The sequence below is a fragment of the Camelus bactrianus genome, chromosome 1, assembly GCF_048773025.1.
Source record: "Camelus bactrianus isolate YW-2024 breed Bactrian camel chromosome 1, ASM4877302v1, whole genome shotgun sequence".
NCBI lineage: Eukaryota > Metazoa > Chordata > Mammalia > Artiodactyla > Camelidae > Camelus > Camelus bactrianus.
Window position 1 is genome coordinate 37,905,987 of NC_133539.1, and position 16,691 is coordinate 37,922,677.

The 16,691-nt window shown below is 33.7% G+C and overlaps 1 pseudogene; it reads right to left on the reverse strand.

Annotated features, from left to right (window-relative positions):
* Positions 1 to 14,681: 14,681 nt before the first annotated feature.
* Positions 14,682 to 15,672, reverse strand: LOC105077975 (FGGY carbohydrate kinase domain-containing protein pseudogene; annotated as a pseudogene).
* Between the last annotated feature and the right edge of the window lie 1,019 nt (positions 15,673 to 16,691).

The following is a 16,691-nucleotide window of genomic DNA, read 5'->3' on the forward strand; positions in this document are numbered from 1 at the left end:
ACATGAATGTGTGGCCAAATTCCCATGTTGTTGGAAGAAAGGAGTATAGGACTTCATATTTTTAAAGACATTGACCATTTCTTTGACCGTCTTTGGCTAATCTTCCATAGAATCCCTCTTGCTCTTAAGTCTTTCTAGTCCTCAGCCCTGTTTTCATCTGCACAAAGTCTAATGATGCTTTGTTGACTTGATTTCAAAGATATTTTTCTATATGTTGTTCTGTACCTTAGCAAATAGACATTTGGTTTATACTTTTATGTATAACTTGTGAATAGAGTATGCATACTTTATACAAATAGTCTAAACATGTAGACAAGCAAGGAAAAATGTCACATTGATTAAGAGCATGGGTTCTGGACTCTACCACTTGCCAGCAGCGTGATCTTTGGAAACAACTTACTATCTCTCTGCCTCAGTATCCTTATTTGTATAATAATGTTTCAATAATGTCTACATCATAGGCTTTGTGAGTATTAGAAATATTAATGCTTAAACTGATAAGCTTTTGTACACCAAAAGAAACCATAAGCAAAATAAAAAGACAACCTACAGAATGGGACAAACTATTTGCAAAAGATGAGACTGACAAGGGCTTAATCTCCAGAATATATAAACAGCTTATACAACTTAATAAGAAAAAAGCAAACCACCCAATTCAAAAATGGGGAGAAGACCTAAACAAGCAATTCTCCAATGAAGACATACAAATGGCCAATAGGCACATGAAAAAAAAATGCTCAATATCAATCATTATCAGAGAAATGAAAACCAAAACTACAATTAGGCACCATCTCACACCAGTCAGAATGGCCATCATTCAAAAGTCCACAAATGACAAATGTGGAGAGGCTGTGGAGAAAATGGAACTGTCCCACACTGTTGGTGAAAATGTAATTTGGTACAGCCATTATGGAAAATAGTACGGAGATTTCTCAAAAGACTAAAAGTAGACTTACCATATGATCCAGCAATCCCACTCCTGGGCATATATACAGAAAGAACCTTAATTCAAAGAGATACATTCACCCCAATGTTCACTGCAGCGCTATTTACAATAGCCAAGACATGGTAACAACTTAAATGTCCATCAACAGAAGATGGGATATTTATACAATGGAATACTACTCAGCCATGAAAAAGAATAAAATGCCACTTGCAGCAACATGGATGGACATGGAGATTATCATTCTAAGTAAAGCCAGAAAGAGAAACAAAAATGCCATATGATATCACTTATATGTGGAATCTAAAAAAAAAAAAAAAAGATACAAATGAACTTATTTATAAAACAGAAACAGACTCACAGACATAGAAAACAAACTTATGGTTACTGGAGGGGATGGGAGTGAGAAGGGATAAATTGGGAGTTGGAGATTTGCAGATACTAACTAATATTATATATGTAAAATAGATAAACAAGTTTATACTGTATAACACAGGGAAATATATATTATGGTGAAAAAGAATAGGAAAAGGAACATATGTATGTTAATGTATGACTGAACCATTATGCTGTACACCAGAAATTGACACAACATTGTAAACTGACTATACTTCAATAAAAATATATTATACAAATAAAAGAAAAAAGAAAAAAAGAAATATTAATGCTTATCAAACAATTGGAAACTTCTGGCCCATAGAAACTTCTCAGTAAATGTTAGCTAGTGTTGCTGTTTTCCTTATTATTATTACTCCAATGCCTATTCTGCTCTGAATAAAAAAATTTATATTAAGGAAACCACTGGTTCTGAATTATACATAGTCAGCTTCCTCTGACATACATGGATAGGTGGTTATGGTCCTCAGAGATGTGACTCCTCCTCCCATGCCCATGCTGTTATGCAGCTGATGGCCCATTCACTCTGTTCAATCTCACCAGTATGGCAGAAGCAGATCTCCCTTTATCTTAGATTGGGTATAAGTAAACTCTTTTTTTTTTTTTCTTCACCATGCTGTTGATTACATCCCCATAACTTATTTTTCTTAAATTTGAGGCTTTGTACCTTTTGAATACCTTCACCCATTTCACTCCCCCACCCCCAACCCCCACCTCTGGCAACCACCATCCATTCTGCTTTTATGAGGTTGGTTTTTTGGATTGTACATATAAGTGAGATCATACAATATTTGTCTTTCTCTGTCTTTTAAACTCTTAAAAGTTCCTTGAATTAGTGTTACCAAGGGACCCTTTTCTTGCTTTAAAGATCACTATTTGGAAATATTATATAAGTACAGAGAATGAATTTCGTATAACTCAGTTGGAAAGATGCAAAATCATAGAAGTGAAATACCACTAAAAGCTCAATTTTAGAACTTAATTTCAGTTAATTCAAAACCTACTAAAATATCAGTTATTTAATAATTCTTTTATATTATTAAAATACACATAGCAGCGTGCTGTGAATGCTATTAATGCTAAAGGTATTGGGAAAAAATCTTGTATTTGTAACTGTTAGAAGAGGAAAACCAGAAAAAAAAAAAAAAAAAAAAAAAAAGAACAGCTTGAGACTCAAAATGGCCATGTTTTAGTTTCCATATAAACAAAAAAATCTTAACATCCACTTAATAAAATGACTGAAGGCTCAAAAGTCCAGTCTATTAAGGTATGGTTCTAAGGTTTAATGTTCTTTGGTTGAACTTGATTCATCCTATTTGCATTCTCATCCCTGGTCATACATCAGAGCCTTTAGAGGCTGCCTCTACTCTTTCAGACCAGCAAGTACTATTTAGTGCACTGAAGCAGTATCTTACTTAATATTGTCCTGGTGACCTGTAACAACTGATACAGTTTCCAAAGGTCGTTAACTCCCAAATGGGCAGTACTTTCCTGACTATTTAGTAAGTACTGCTTCAGTAGACTAGATAATACCTTGATGGCCAAAAAGATCTACTGCACCTTCCAAAATCTGAGGGACAGAGAGGAATACTGCAATAGTGTTCTCCTACCAAGGCATAACGTGTTTCTTCCCTGACCACAACAGCAAGAATTTAAAATGCTTTTAAATCAAGTTTAAACTCATTTTATTTGAGTTAAGAGCATGATGCTATCAAAACTCTACCTTAGCTTTAGAGATAAATAAATATATAGTTATTGTTTAATTTTAAATGCAATCAAAACCCTATATCCTATTGTAAGGATAAAATTATAGAATACAAATTTTAATTCAGAATGATTTCTAATTTCTAAATTCAGCCCTTTTCCCACTTCTACATTACCTAATATATGCTTTTTAGTTTTTACTTGTAATGTTTATTTACAGAAACAAATTTGTAATAACAGTCCTTGGAAAAGATTTTAGTATAGCTTTGGGTAATCAAATTAAGATCAAATATATTTCAGTTAACCATGATTTACATTAACACTTGATATCACTTTATAATTTTTCAGTAAAATAATTTTCTAAATGGCTTATATAACTCAAATGTAGTGAAGCTTGATGCCAGATACTAATGATTACGTTCATTAGGTCTTCTGTCCTAATTCCTGCAACAAGGTCTCCGATTTTTCTAAACAAAGCATCACTAACCTCCTGAATCATTCTCCTTAAACCTACACCTTCAATTAGTCTGTAAACATAGTTTTGGTTTATTTGAGCTCTAAAATCCTAATGTTACCAATATATTTAATACTCTTCCATTCTCCAATCCCTTGAAATGCCTTTCCCATAGCCCTTCTAATCATATCTAGTTAAATAAAATTCTAAAAAATTAAATATCTAGGTATAATAATCATGGGTCTCAGTCTTTAGGGGAATTGGCACTTTGTATGCATGTGTGACTACCTCCGAAGATGTTAATGAAGTGCTTGGGACTCTAAAGCAAGACATCTTTGTTTAGCGTAATTCTTTCAATATCATCCTCCACAAATTTTTCAAAGGGGTCTTTACTTCTCACCACTTGCTCATTCCGATAGAGTAGTATTACCAGTGGTTCAATGGCAATAACAAAAGTAATGTACTAGAGAAAGATTCTGAAATAGATTTTTTTACATGAGTGATTTTACAATAGATGTAGGTGAGAGGTGGGGTATATTTTGGGCATTCATTTAGAGACTATGGACTCTCTCCTTGCCAAAAAATAGACAGATAGAAAGATAGACAGGCAGACAGACAGACAGATAGATATACTTACAAACTCTGGTTCATAAACTAGTTCAAGCGATTTGTTGAAACCAAACCCAGAAACAGATATGGATTTTCTAGAGGCTGTCCAGCCTCATTTTAATCAATCTGTCTTACCCTCATCGTTTTTTTACTCTAACCAATTAAATTTGATTGAAAGATAAGTTGCTTAAATATTTCAAATGGCTAAAAAGAGGAGATCAATTTCCACTTTCCTTTAATTATGTTAACAACAGTTTACAACCACAAGTCTTTGATCTTGTAACACTGTCTTGATGAAAACAGGAATTCAACTTATATTTTCAGAGTGAATAAAAAATAATTAAATGAATAAGCTATTTGATAGCCTCAAATTTCTTGGAGAATAAAAAATACTTTGTTTTATATTAATTTGTTTATTTTGCATGGCTATATAAAAGCAAATAAATTATCATCACATGAAAACTTCCTGGCTTTGAAGGAAGGAGTGGGGAATAACCAATAATTGACATGTTTATAAAATAAACTGGGAAACTTGCCACATGTTAGTAACAATATTATAAATAAACCTCAATTTCCCTGCTAAAATTTTTTTCTTCCAAACTATCTATATCAAAAGTGCATTAGTAGCAGAAACAATTCAATGTTTATCTCTTCCAGTTTACCTCTTCTAGCTTTAAAGTGGTATGAAACAGATGCCAGATTCTCAGCATTAAATAGAATATATATATTTAATATGATCATTTTGATAGCCTTCCAAATTGCTATCAACAGTCTTATGCTAAGTCATATTTCTGGCTATCCTTGCATCTGATAGCACAAAATGTCTGTTGAGATTGAAGGATGGAATTTTTGTGTGTGGGGGTGTATGGATGTGCAATTCAACCCTGCATCTAAAATGCTGCCTCAAATGTGCAGACAGTATGTACTTCAGAGCTTAACATTCCAAGAGTGCTTTTTGTAGTATTTGAAATTGTAGCGTATCTTCTGCATGTGAACTTCCAAAATAAAGAGGCTGACTTATCCTGTTATTCACTCAAGTAATGAACCTACACAATAGGTAGTCCTCCCTAGGTAGAGCTAGGTTTGCATTTTGGCCTTTTTCTCCCCTAAATTTTAAAATATATTCAATCAGCTGCTATGCAGCAATATGAGCTTCTAACATATCCGTAAATGAAACCTCTAGCTCAGCCTTTCAACAGCAAATAAACAGCCATAATTTTTTGTAAATTCTCCCTCTGAAATCACAGAGAAGAAACTCGATATACTCACCAATGACCCTTAGCAAATAGCAACTTTGTGGAATGCTCTCTGCCTTTCATAGTCTCTCTGGAGGTTACTAACTCTAATGGGAAGGGAATGTTTCATTGGCTATTATTCTTACCAGCAGTGAAAATTGAAGCAAGATACATCCATTAATTCTGTGTTCTCATTGCAGGGTATGAGATCCCAGTGCAAGATCCCAGCGTATCTTTCCTTTCCTTTGAAAAGTAATTGTAGTTTTTGTTATTTATTTATAGCAGAGGCTTAGATCCCTGCTCCTAGACCTGTTATGAATCTTAAACCATCAGGGTGAATGATAGTTCATTATGTATTTTTTTCTCCAAGAGTTAACCTCACAATATTATTTTGATACTAATTTTACGAAAAGTAGAGACCTTACCTACTTTTCCTGAAATAGTGAGGCTGATTTCATACCGTTTCTGAAATCATCGTGTCTGGTAAAAGGAATATCATGTTTGAAGGAGGGGAAAGGAGAAGCTTTACTAAAAAATGTTTTTGGTAACCATGGATAATAAATATGTTAAGTTTTTTGCCTCCCAAGTGGCAAATTAATTAATGAGGCATCGTATGAAATTGCAAGCAACAGAGATATTGGAATAAAGACAAAAATGGTTTAGTTTTCTTATTTAATAATAAGTGTGGGGTAGGTAGGTGGTGATTAGTGATTTAGATGCTTGAAAATGTTAGGATTGGGATCTCAGAAATCCTAATGTCTTTTTTCTCAGTGTCAAAATTAATTCTGCAGTCCCTGCCATCACCTTCTATTATAACAGGCAGGAAAAGGACAGGTAAAGAACAAAAGACAAAGTTGACTCTCTTTAAGGAACTTTACCTTAATCCCTATCCAAAAACTTCTCTTTGTATATTTTACAAATTATTTTAATCCAGAATGGACTTGTCACTATTTAACTGAGCATGACGCTACACCACAAAATGTAGTTTTGTTAATAGGGAAGAAAAATAGAATAGAATAAGCAATTACAAGTCTCTTCCATAGGAAATATATTTTCTTTTTCTACTAGATTAGAAGAGACAAGATTTAAGTAAATTTCTATTTTGTCTACTTTTAATAATAAGAATCATCGGTAAAATGTATTAAATATTATCTACTTGAAAAATAGGTAATATTCAGGTCATAGAAATGATCTCATTTACTCTTTGTAAAAATCCTGAAAATTAGGTTTGTTGCAGATACGGAGCTTGGTATCTCTGACTCACAGTCCTGGAAGGGAAATTTTGGCTTTGACAAAATAATATTTGTCTTATTTAACAAAATGATATTTCTAAACTAAGGATTCCTGCAAATTGTATCATTAAAATACCTATGTGCTAACAACAAAATTGCATTTTATTGTCTTTTTTTCTAGTTATAGAAACAAATTAAAGCAGATAGTAAGCCCAGTCATGCCTGTATCTTTGAGCCTGGGCCACAGTTGTTAGCTCACCACAAGTCTCTAGGATCACCTTTTTGGATGAGAGATTCTCTCTCTATGCTTTAAATAATAATCTTTCTCAATTTCATCTTGAGTCCTTGGGATGTACCTTATAATTTTTTATATTTTACAGAGAACCTTTTCCTATTGGTACAGACAAGACATTGTCCACTGGCTGCTCAAGTGGGATTCATTACAACTGAATTGCTTTTTCATATGTTTCTATAATAAATCGTGTTAATCTTTTAATATTCTTTAATGTAAGATTATTTATTTATTATGTATCCCTTAAATATTTTTAAAATTGTGGTTTAAATTACAGTAAATTGAAAATACTATAAATACACTATTTGAAGTATGGAATTGGAATTAAAAATTCAATTAAATTTAAAAAATAAAAATGTAAGTTTTTAATTGCCATGGCAAAAATTTAACCAAATAGTCTGAGGTAAAGGGAACATCATAAATCATTGGGAAGAAGAAATTTTTTTAAATTTTCTTGAAACTAACATTTAAATATTTTCTTATCTATTTTTATGAAAGACAAAAACATTATAGGCAAATCTTCAACAATGATTTGACTGAAAATACGAATATAGACTCAAACAAATCGCATTATTCTCTAGAATGCTTGATGCGTCATGAATATTAATGTGTACTTTTATTTGAATAGTGTGTCATATTTGAGACTAGAGAATAAAACTTAATTACCATTAACAGTCTTACAAAATACCAGTGAGTGTTAATATACTGATTTACAATGCTAACTTATATTTATCTCTCAAAGTTGTATTGCTTTTCTATAGAAAGTATTATTTTCAGAACTCATGATAAAAAAATGCTAAACAATATAATGATACACAAGCTCCAACTTCTGCCACAAAGTGTTAATGTGCATTTGAAAGAAAAGGACCTATGTCACAAACTACTCAAAAGAGGTGATTTTTTTAAATGACATCATACTCTAACGTAGATTTTCTTTTCTATAATATGTGATATAAATCCTAGGGAGAGAAAAGAATAATATATTCTATTATGATGAAGAGGGAAGAATTCTGACCAATTTGAATACTATTATTTCATTTCAGTTTTTGATAAGCAGGTTGATCCACAAATATCACAATAACATCAAACATAATTTCGAATAAAAATAATTTGTAGGTAAAATGTAGATTATTTATTATTATTGTACATCTCTATTCAAAGCTATGTTTATGTGTGTTGGGCTTTCTCAGAATTTATATTCTCTTTTCCTAAAAGAGTGATTTATAAGCTGACATATACACATTTCAGGGAAGGATTTTTTTTCTTCCTATACATTGAATATAGAGTAAAATATTATAATATTTTACAAAATACTATGAAAATAAATTGTAAGCAGGAAACATTATTAAATAGGAAAAGAGGGATGCCTATGCATTAGGCTACACCTATTACCTTTCATTTTAGAACCTTATAAACAGTTTCACATTGTAAGAGTACATAATGAATTATGCAAGATGCACTGCTTCTGACAGGTATTCTTAAATTTAAGTTTCTTATAAAATGTTCTAAATTTTCTATTACCTTCCATATATTGATTCCTGAACAAGTATTTTTTTCTGCTTGTATTCATTAAGGCTACCCGTAGTTTCTTTGTGTAAGGCAAAGTACTTCAAAGTGTATGCCAGTTACTTGTTATATGACCTTTAAAACCCATTCACCTTCCATGTGTCTTGGATCCTATGTCAAACGTGGATATTGATATATTCCTATTTACAGGCAACATTGGGTTACTATAGAAATTTGTAATAGAATAATTCCTTCATTTACACATTCAACAATTTATTAAGTACTAATATTGAACCCTCTTTATGCTAGTCATTGTAATGTGCATGTATAAAAAATTTGTCCAATGCCAAGTTAAACCTCATACACACACACAAAGTATGAAACAACAAAGAAATTACAAAGGAGTGAAACAAATCTTTGGGAGGCACAAAATAGATACCTAACAGGTATAGATTTAAACTGATGCAATTTTTAAAGAGAATTCCCCTCAGTGCTTCCTTTCATTAAGGATGTTTATAATTTTTATGTTTTATATATTTAACTCATTATCTGGATTCCAAGGATTATACATCAGATTATAAACAAGCATTTTCAAGGGCCTATGAAAATGGATATATGGTATATAAATTTCAAATGATATATTTCATATGGCTGCTAGAGTCAGTGAAGATGCAAAAAGTGACAGCTGATACCTCAACAATGAGGAAGCAGTGAAGACTGAAAGGGAATGTAAGCACAAGGTTGAGAAAGTAGCATTTCTGAGGACAATTTAGTGTATCAACAAGTGTAACATTTAAACATAAAAATAGTTCCAAAGGGGAAACACATATTAAGGACTGGATTGAAATATGTGGGACACTTGATAGATCAAATTGTGGTGGCTCTGGATTCAAGTTATATTCTTTCAGTATGTGTATAATATTTACTTAATGGTGGCATAAAAAAATGTGTTACTAAATTCAGATTGCATACTTTTGACTTACATTTTAAATAAACATTTAGTATCATATTTGATAAGTGATTTTTTACCCTATGTGAAATTCCTTTTTTAAGCCTGTAAAAAATTTAGATAACAAAACAAATCATTCGTATTAACTACCACCACTAGTATATATGTATATATAATTTGGTTTTAAACTGAATTCTGATTTCAAAGAGAAAGAGAAGAAGAAGAGGGAGAGATAAGACAAATCTTTACCTTTGTCCACCCACTTTGCAGTATTATGTTTCCTAAGAAAGATCTTACCTTCACACCAACACAACCTTGAAGCCCATGGGAATATACTAGCCACATTCATCAAGAGCCAGATGTCATACACATCTGCTGTTATGAATGCCTAGCTCCCACTCACCCAGTTTCTGAAACCAGCGCTCTGTGTACTTTGGAAAAACGTCCCTCTCTGACTTTCAATCCATGAGACTTCAGTCCATCTGATACTTCTGCTCAAGCTGTTCACACATAAACCAGGCCAGGTCAATCAAAACTATTTTTCAGTCACAACGACTAATTGACAAACACAAAAAGTCTCTCCTAAGACCCTGAGGAGATTCCATCCTATGCTTCTTTCATCTTCTGAGAGCTGCCAGCATTCCGTGGCGTGTGTGGCTGCCTCACTCCAACCCCTGTCTCTGCGGTCTCATCACCCCCTTTTCTGTCTCATATTTCCCTCTGTCTCCCTCTTATAATGATATTTAAGAATTCATTTAGGACCCACCCAGATAATCCAGGATAAACTTTTATCTCAAAATCATTAATTGTGTCATATAAGGTTAACTTTCACAAGTTCCAGGGATTAGAACAGGACATTATTCAGACAATCACAATGGGTATTTTCCAGGACTTTATGTTTGCACAGTTGGGTCATTTTTATATATGTGCTTGGAGTGATTGGAAGGTAAAAGAAACCAGTAATGGTTACATTTAATTTGCCACTGCTAAAAGAAAGAAAAGGAATATAATCCATCTCTTAAATGAGGAAAAGAGACAGCAAGGCTGAAACCTGGTAACACCATCTTAGTACCTACACTCAGCCATGTCTGAGATAAACTCTACTCTGGACTTTTCAGGATAAGATTCCGATTCCTTAAATTATTATCGTTGGCACTGCTGTTGTTTAAAGTCAGTTACAACTGGAACTTAAACATAGATGTCTCACTACTCCTTCTGTTTCCAACAAATGTCGCCAAGGCTTTATTTTCTGAGGATTGATATATTTAACCTACATTAAATGTAATACAGAAAGAATTTATATCCACATATATTCTTCCAAACCATAAATAATTTAAAAGGTTGCCTTTTCTCCCTGCTTTTTCTCAGTTTAGTACTCTAGTGACAGAACTAGAAATAAAACAAACATAGCTCATTATATTTTTATTATCTGCTAACTCATATGCTCAGAAACAAAACAAGCATACCAATATTTGCTCTTTACTAAATAGAAGAAGCATGGACTGATACTCCCAGTTCCAGACAATGCAGGCTGCTTAATTTCACGGCAGGGACATAGTGTTGAGAAAGAAACAGTCACGTATGAGACTTAACCCTTTTTTTACTTTTATACAGATTGCTCTACTTCTTAATTTTTGAAAATTTTTAGCTTCTGAAGAGTACATCTCTGTGTGACTACTATGACTTGTTATGGATGTTGTTATAGCTGAGTCTCTTGGTGCCTGTGGTGGACTGAAATCTGGCCCCCAAAATGTCTGTCCTAATTCTCAGAACCTGTGAGTGTGTTACATCATCAAATCATTTCTGAGAATAAATCTTTTAAACTCAGATTATGTTTTACCTTTATTTCCATTAAATGAATAAACATAAGTGTTTGCTGAGAATCAGATTCAGTGAAAGTTTGGAATATGCTACACTTTGCTTGTGAAGATGGAGGAACTGGTCATGAGCCAAGAAATGCAGGCAGCCTCCAGAAACTGGAAAGGGCAAGAAAATGGATAGTTCCCTACTCTCCAGAAGAAATGCAGTGTGGGATCTCCCCCACTATCTGAAAATAGAGCATTCCTATGAAACCTTTTGTAAACCACAGGGCATAAAGTGAAGAACGAATTACCCTAGGACACATCTTGCTGATGCATCCACAAAATAAATCAAGGAGAAGCACAGATGCTCACAGACACAGTTCAAAGCTGTGGCGGCTTGATGCTGAGATGCTGAGTATACTTCCTGGGGAAGGAGGTTGGCACCTCTATGACAGCTCCCAGCAAAACAAATGCTGGCTGCTATTTTCACTTTTTTCCTTTTTTCCATAAAAGCAAAAATCAAATTTGGATTTTTTTTTCATTTGGCAAAAAGAGTTAGCTCTTCATAAAAGCAAAGTGGCATAAAGTGAAGTTTCAAAAAGTAGCAGAACACCTTGGTTCATCTCAGTAAAACCCATTCTGACCCCCAGAATTGTAAGATAATATATTAGTCTTCTTTAAGACATTGTATTTTTAGTAACCTGCTACAACACCAAAAGGAAACTAATGCAGTGTCCCCACCCCTTGCTGCTGCTGGTGCAGATACAGAGACTTACGTCTCACTGCAAAACCTTCTGGAGGATACCCTTTGGTGATGGAAGCTGCCTACCCCTGTAGTCCTGGTATTTATGCTGCAACCCCCCACACTGGTCGCACAACTCCACAGGCAATAACCGACTTGGATGGAGGTATATATGCGCCATTGGCCTGTCTCAAGTGTGAGCAGACACGGCAGCACAAATTACATTTACAAATGATCTCACCATGATCAGCTAGACCTCATCTGAAGACGCATTCTCACAGAGCTCCTCTGCCATCCCTATTCTGCTTCTCTCATTCCTGTACATGTTTTCCTGAGAGCAAGGTCACAGTCTTGCATCCAATTGCTCACTCCAATTTCTGCTTCTGGAGTACACCTAAACCAAGTACAATTTTATTTATTTTTTTTTTTGCTCTCAAATAGATTGACACCTTTTCACAGACATTGTCTCTTTTACTCTTATAGTATCCAGAAAGCTAAGTAAGATATAACTATGCTTTCAACATTTCCCTAAATTCAAACATGGCTAAATTAGTTTAAATATGACTAATTTTTTTTTTCATTTCTAATACAATTAGCCAATTCTATTACAATTTATATATTTATCTATACAATTATTTGTTTAATTACTAGTTAGAATAACTATACACTGCCTATTATGTACCTTTCAAATGTGAACACACTTTACATCAACAGTAAGAAAATTCATGGATCAAATTTTTCAAATCTACCTAATGACCGTGACAATTTTTTTTTATAACAATGTGACTCCTATTAAAATTACTTAGTAAATCTGTTTATCTTCTATTGGCCTCAAAGCAGTTTTATGGAAAAGAAAATTAATTTACACATCCATACTTCATATATGAAATAGTCATTTTAGCATTAATGGAAAAGCACAAATTGTAGTTTTCAAAGCCCAGTGAACCTACTTCTAGAATTTATATGATCCCCATTCTTGCAAAATTACTAAAAGTGTAGATACTTTAATACATATCACTTAACATTTTCAAAAGGAAAACAAATTGCTTTACTGAAGGAAAATTTATTCAATAAAAATAATATTGTTACCTAAGTACTGAGCATAAAAATGAAAAAGTATTAAAAGACTGCTCTCAATTTCACTTGTATTATTGCCTGAAAAATAATGCCCATGTTATTAGTTGTAGCAGCAAGAAAAAAGAGTAGTAGAGTATAGTTAATTACTGGATTATAGATACAAATAATTTTGTATTAGTAGAGTATGAAAACCGCATTATATATTTCAAATAGAATATATTAAATTTAAAATAAGAGCCCACTTTTTAAATACCTTGCATTAGTGAATAAAGCAGAGGTGGCTACTTTTTTTCTTTTTTTTTAAATTTTTATATATATATATATATATTTTAGAGGGGAGGTAATTAGGTTTATTTATTTATTTTTTAGAAGAGGTGCTGGGAATTGAACCCAGGACCTTGTGCATGCTAAGCATGCACTCTACCACTTGAGCTATACCCTCCCCCCCTACTTTTTTGTCCTTGCTTTAATGTGACTTCATTCATTTAATACATTTATCAGGCACCTATAACAACCATACACAGGACTCAGCACAGGTTATGCAAGATGAATAATATAATGTCCCTGACTTCAAGGAGCTGTAGTCTAGTGGAAAAGATGAGCAGAGAAAAAATAAAAAGCAATTACAGAACAATCATTTCTTCAGTAGGGGTAGGTAAAAGTGCTAAAAACAAGTATAACTTAGAGAATTTCAAAATAAATATGAATGTTCCGTGAAAGGCTATACAGAGGAGAAAGCATCTAAGAGGGCTCTTCAAGTTAGAGTAGAAGTCAGCTAGTGGGCAAAACTGAGAACCAGTCATTCTATGCAGAGGAACACATGTGCAAAGACATGGCGGTGAAAATGCACAGACAGACTTCTGAGAGTAGCGTCTGATGTAAGCATCTGACAGATAACTCTTGGCTGTAATATGAAGTATGAAATAAAATATGTTTTGAAGTTTTCTGCACCATGACCCACAGTAAAAATTTTATTTTCATTATGGCCCGGTATACACACAGAGATGCATAAAATAAAAATGGAAACATAGGTTCCACAGAAATAATGCTTACCCTTACTGTGTGAGACATATTTGATAATTTCTACTCTGGTCAGTTCATTCTATTCTGAAAATCCAGTGGTCATGATGTACTAAGTTGATCTCATGAAGTTTGAACCATAATTTAAACAGAAACCCTGTTAGCAAGAGAGGCTAGGAAAAAGACACAGCTATCGCTGAAGTGGGAAATATTGAGAATCTAACACTGTACCCAACCAAAAACATACATAAGGATGAAGAAGAGGATGGAGTCATTACACTTTACTGTAAACCTTGTCTCATTGTCTGCCTTCCACTTGGGGATGAGACCTAGGTTTTTCTTGTTGTTGTTGTTGTTTTTTATTAAGCTCACTGTCCCCTAACACATTACCTGGGACAAACTAAGTGTTTAATAGGTCTTTGATGAATGAATAAATAAATATATGAATGCTAGGCTGGAGAGATGCTTAGAAGATGAAATCAAGAACATACCCAAGTAATTGGACGTAGCATGTAAGCCAACATATCATGAAAATAAAAGTTAGACTTGTGAGGGTTTTGGAGTACCTGTAGAAAAAATTAGTACAGGTAAGTACACCATCATCATACATCCTACCTGGAAGTTAATGTATCTTTCTCAAACTATGGCATAAACCAACAAACCATCCAGATATTTATTTAGATCATTTTTCTGTTATTTTGTATGGAGAAATTAATAAAGTTATAAATGAACTGTATATTTGATGAAAAGTTCTGTAATTCTATCCAAATGCCTAACTGTAAAAAGGCTTTTCTTTACTATATCTTGAATCACCAGTTCTTGATCTTTGCTGTAAAACCAGAAAAGGATTGTCTTCAGTTCTAGAGAACATTTCATTTGAACATAGTGTTGGTGGTGGACGTGGGGTAAGAGAGTACCTAGTCCTTCTGCATGGGCATCAGTAAGTGAAGCTGCAATTTCAGCGGGCAGGCCAAGGTCCTTTGCTGCCTCTGGTGTAAGTGAGCCCATTTCCAAGAGAAGCTCCAAGAGGCAGCACTTGGTTTCCTATTTTGCTGTAATTGTCCGCAATCAAGTCTTCCCAAATCAGTCATCTTCCAGAAACTGTTGTCCCGGCCTTTCTCTGCCAAGTATGTCCATTTGCACACCAGGGAGCAAAGAGATCTTATTGTGACACCTGTTGCCTTTCATGATAAGAGGTCTGGGAGATCAAAGACATGTGCTGCCTTATCCCAGCAAGTCTCTCCCAAGTTCTTTTTTAGCCACAGAATCTTCAGGGCCTGCATTTCCAAGGACACCAGGCCCCCAGTGTACTGCAGGATGCTGTGTTTGGTTTCCGTGATCCTGTGGACCTGACTGACTGACTGGTGGTCGTGGAAACATAATGACATTGTGAAGGGAATCCCTTACATGGTTCATTGGTAAAGGATGAAACTGCTTATTCAAAACAACCAGAGAACATATGGCATTAAACCCAAGTCTTAAAACTTTTTTTTTAAATTGACCCCTTGTGCAACATTCTCTACAACACTTATCCCAGATTGTCCTTGGAGGACTGCTCGTGGTTGTTGAACTGAGGCTCCCACTGATTAATTGGCTGGTCTATGCAAGCCAAGAGGGTGCCCCTCTGGTCCACCAGCCCCTCATGGACACTACTTGTCTCAACGTCCACACCCACATAGTAGCTACCTGGTTCCTGATCTCCATCAGGCATTGCCATCCCTCCAGTTGTCCAATCTGAAATCCACTTTTATAATATGTTAATTATGGATTATTTACCTCATCGTATCTAAATTCAGAGGTACAAGACAAATGTTTTCCATTGAAATTGTGAACTGTTAAGCAAAATAAAATAAATTATTGTAAGGGGAGGTATTTTGCATTCTTTCACAGAGAAACAAGTTTTAGAGTTTGTGTATAATTGTAAAAGGAACAGCAGCATAGAGTATACATTCAGAAACAAGATAGTAAGTGGAATAAAAAAGGAAAAAAAGATTTCATTAGCTCAAAAATTTTTAAATCTTAATAAAATACTATGACTATATTTTAAGCCATTCTTATTTTAAACTCCCAACAAATAAGAATGAACAAGAATTACAGGAATTATGTAGAAATTAACTCAAGTTAGTCATTTTAAAAATATTTTTAGATGCAAGCAATAGTGAATGCTAACAGTTCAGGGTTTCTGTTCTTTTATTTCATTTCTTATCCTTTCTTCTCTGTTTCTTTTTTTTTAATTTTCACCTGAGACTTTCCTTTCTATGTCCCTGTTTTGAAATCTCAAAGAAAGAAAACAACTGTCTCAAAGATAAGACACTTCCAAGATTACATACCAACTTTTATAAAAAAAAATTTCCATTAAAAACAGCACTTTAAGTGTATTAAAAAATATATAGCAAACCAATGCACAGAAATGTTGAAATTCCCTATCCAACTGGTACACTTCAAAGTATACTGCCTAATCAAATACTGAATTGATAAAACCTGGTGATAACACTGAACATAACCAACTTGATATATTCTACCTATATATTTAGAATGTTAATTGGATAAAAGGCTTGTGTAACAAGATCTTTACAATAAAATTATGGCTTCTCTCTCAAATAATCATTTTTTAATAATGGTTTCCTTGTTTATCATTTTTTCTGTATACTTAAGCACTTTTTAAATCATTTTCTTGCTGGAGATTCAATTATGCTGGCAGCTTTATGAATTCCTTTGTATTTGTAAGGC